This window comes from Jaculus jaculus, chromosome Y (assembly GCF_020740685.1).
Source record: "Jaculus jaculus isolate mJacJac1 chromosome Y, mJacJac1.mat.Y.cur, whole genome shotgun sequence".
In the NCBI taxonomy this organism is placed as follows: domain Eukaryota; kingdom Metazoa; phylum Chordata; class Mammalia; order Rodentia; family Dipodidae; genus Jaculus; species Jaculus jaculus.
The window spans coordinates 3,337,268-3,341,010 of record NC_059126.1 but is presented as its reverse complement, the minus strand read 5'-3'; the positions used below and the strand labels follow the sequence as shown (position 1 = coordinate 3,341,010).

The following is a 3,743-nucleotide window of genomic DNA, read 5'->3' as shown; positions in this document are numbered from 1 at the left end:
TAGTCCACCTTTGGGACTGAGAAGAAATATATGTTCAAGATCAGACAATACCATTTCTTCTACTTATTTGAGGTGCCTAAATTTTCTTTATTTAAAATATGGAACACTTGGGCTGGAAAGATGGCTTAGTGGTTAAGATGTTTGCCTGTAGAGCCAATGGACCGACCCTGCTTTGATTCCCCAGCACTCACATAAGCCAGAGGTATGCGCTGGCACATGTGTCGGTGGTTTGTTTGCAGTGACTGGAGGCCCTGGGATGCCAATTCTCTCTTTACCTCTGTCTCAAATAAATAAAAATAAAACAAAATATGGAAAACTTCAGGAAGTCGTTTGTCATCCCTGAACAGGGGCCATGTTTATGTAATCAGTATCATTCCAACTGTAGTAAAGGTACTACTGAAGTGAACAGTATCTTATTTTTGTCATCCCATTTTCAATGTAATCCTAAACCAAAACTGTGTCTCTAATTCAACACCCCCCAGATATCCTACCTACAAAAACATGAAACTGAATAATTATACTCATTGATTATTGTTATGATGTTAAGTCCCAGTTATTTTTTGCAGGTACATGAGCTACAGGTACTGGAGTGCCCATATTCTCTCTCTCTCTCTCTCTCTTTCTCAAATAAATTAAAAAAAAAATAAAAGTTTTAACTGCTGAGTTCCTAAGAACAGCAGTGATATAAATAAAGTTGGGATGAACTTATTTGAATATATTGTACTACGTTTACCATTTAAAAATTGTCTGAGTAGACCATGTGCTTCATATATTTTATATTTTTAATTTTCAAATAAGAATTTGATGACAGCATAGAAAATATATCCAGAAAATGCACATATGTCATTTCTTTGCCTGAAAAAAACCGATATTCATCCAAACATGTAAAATATAGTTGGAAATTGGACACTTAAAAGTAATGTGATTTATATATTTGAGAGAAAGTGAATGAAAGAGACAGAAGGATGAAAGGGTGTGTGTGTGTGTGAGAGAGAGAGAGAGAGAGAAAGAGAGAGAGAGAGACAGAGAGGGAGGGAGATTGAGAATGGACATTCCATAGCATCCAACAATTGCAAATGAACTCCAGATATATCCACAACTCTTTGAGTCTGACTTTAAATGGGCAATGGGTAATCAAATTTAGGTCCTTAGGCTTTGTAGGCAAGAGCCTTAACTGTTTAGCCATCTCTCCAACTCTACTTTAAAATATTTATTTATTTATTAGGCCAAATATAGTATTACACACCTTTAATCCCACCAGTATTGAGGCAGTGGTAGGTGGAACGCTGTGAGTTCAAAGCCACCATGAGAGTGTCTAGTAAATTCCAGGTCAGCCTGAGCTACAGTAAGACCCTACCTTAAAAAATCATTAATTTATTCATTTTCTTATTAATTTATTAATTTGAGAATGATAAAGTGAATAGGAAGCAGTTAGAGAAAATATGTTTGGGGAATGATTACTCTAAATATTGAAATTTTATACTAATCATTTAATTTCCTATGGTACATTTTCAATTTTCATTAAATTTGCAGTGATTTCATCATGTCCATAGATTTCCTACGAATTCTAATCAAGCACATCCCACAGCTTGAAAGCATGGAGGACATAAACCGCCATGTGTTCATCACATCCCATCCCATAGTGACAACGCTAGAATATGATGTAAACTATAAATCCTGATGTCTCTGTATGAGTTTGCATTATGAGGACTTGCATTATGCTTTTGCAACTGAGTGAAAACAATCTTAGGTTTTATATCATATGATTTCCCCACTATAGTATAGTGCTACAACACCAATGTCATTATCTATATTATCTATAACTTAAAGAATAATTGTCAATATTCATTAAAAACTGATATTTGTAAGGTCATAGTAGATTTAAAGGGCTCTAATATGGTTTGTATATCTGATAATAAATGTTTGTGCCTTTTGCCATAATAATTGTATAATCCCACATTGAGAACCTTGTGAGAAAAGGGTTTCCCCAAAATGTATGGGTAAAATACAACCTATTTTTTTCAGAGCATTTTGAAAGTAGGATTTGGAATAAGTAGCAGAATTTGTTGCTGACCTCAGAAATCCATTCATATGAAATTGAGAGCTAAATACCTCTTTTATAGTTTGTGAGAAGTTCCTCATGCCTTTACTTTCACGGTTTTAAGTGGTGTAAGTGTTTGTGCTAGTTTAGAGGTGAGCATTCTGACTTATCTAGAAAGACAATACCAGCAGATCTGAGTCATTATACTCACATTTGTGATGACCGACGTGACATAACCACACACTTGGGGAGCTAAAATATGAGTTATCAAACTTCCATCTGCCAGTGAGATTATCAACAGCAACACTTGATGGTTTAGCCCATACAAGTTGAGCTGGATGGCCTGGAAGAGTGAGGAACAATAAAACTCTCACATGGCAAGATGCTTCTGTCCAACACTGGCTCAGAGAAACAGATAGGTAAACAACATGACCATGAAGTTGGGGGCACTGTAGAGTTGGTTTCACACAGTCACCCTAAAATATCTCATACTCACTAGAATTACTGCCATGTAGATATATTAAATTCAGTGCTTTCAGTTTGCATTGGTGACACTCTCCATCTTGCCCATAGGGAAGTTATAAGAAATACATTATGCATCGATTAATATACAACATACTACTGAAAGGACCATAAAGAATTATATTCTAATAGTAAAACCATCCACAGGAAACGTTTTAAGGGCAAAATTCCTTTTATACTCTGTAATATAATGGGGGAGATTGCAAAAGAGGGCTTCAGAGAACATGAACAGAATCCAGATTTGGGTCTTGAGCTTCTCTTTGGCAACATATTTAATGGTGTGGTTACTCATTGCTCACCAGGGGAGCCAGGGATTTACTATGGCCTTGGAATAGTATGTGCCTGTGAGGTGCTGGAGGGACATGATGGCAGCTAGAGTTAGTATGCAGAGAAGGATGCTTAGAACCTAAATCCATTGTTGTATTTGAGTACAGAATTTACTGTGAGTGCTCTGGAGCTTCAATATTTGTGTAGTGCTAATACTGGGCACTCTGAATTCATTCATGCAAGGGTAGATCCTGGACTGGCATGTTTTAGAGTTATTTGAAAACTGGCTCTCAGAATGACTCCTTTATTTATAGAACTAGAATGATAACTTGAACATTGCAGTTTTCTGGCAGTTAGATGAGCTATGATAGAGACATAGCTTCCTGGAATACTTTGACACATGACACTGGGGTCCGACTTTGTTCTAAAAATAGAAGAGGGCTAGGAGTGATGATGCACACTTCTACTCCCAGCAAAGAGGTGGAGTTAGGAAATCATTAACTTTGATACCATTCTGAGATTACATGGTGAATTCTAAGTCAGCATGGGCTAGAGTAAAACCTTATCTCAAAAGGAGAGTGAGGGAGAAAGAAGACGAGAATGGCAGAACCATGATTCCCAGCGTGCCATGCAAAGAGGCAAGACGGTCACTCCATGGGTGGGGAGATATTAGCCCTTTGATGGAGATGGTAGGGGAAAGACATTGGACCCTGTATTGGATGTTGATGCTGTGTGAGGTAGGTTAGTGCAAGAACAGTAGCAAAACTGAGGGTATCAAAGTTCATGTGTGGATGTGGTGGGAGATCAGAATGAAATCGAGGCATTTTCAGGGACAGAAGGCTCTGTATACATGTCGGTAGTGGGTCTCAGAGAGCTATCAAGAATCCTTGCAGGTATTGTAACTGACCCAATA

The 3,743-nt window shown here is 37.5% G+C and overlaps 1 non-coding gene across 1 annotated transcript; it reads right to left on the bottom strand.

Annotated features, from left to right (window-relative positions):
• Nucleotides 1–302: 302 nt before the first annotated feature.
• Nucleotides 303–407, bottom strand: LOC123457122. The gene has a single exon (XR_006634896.1). It is a non-coding gene; the product is annotated as a U6 spliceosomal RNA (small nuclear RNA).
• Between the last annotated feature and the right edge of the window lie 3,336 nt (nt 408–3,743).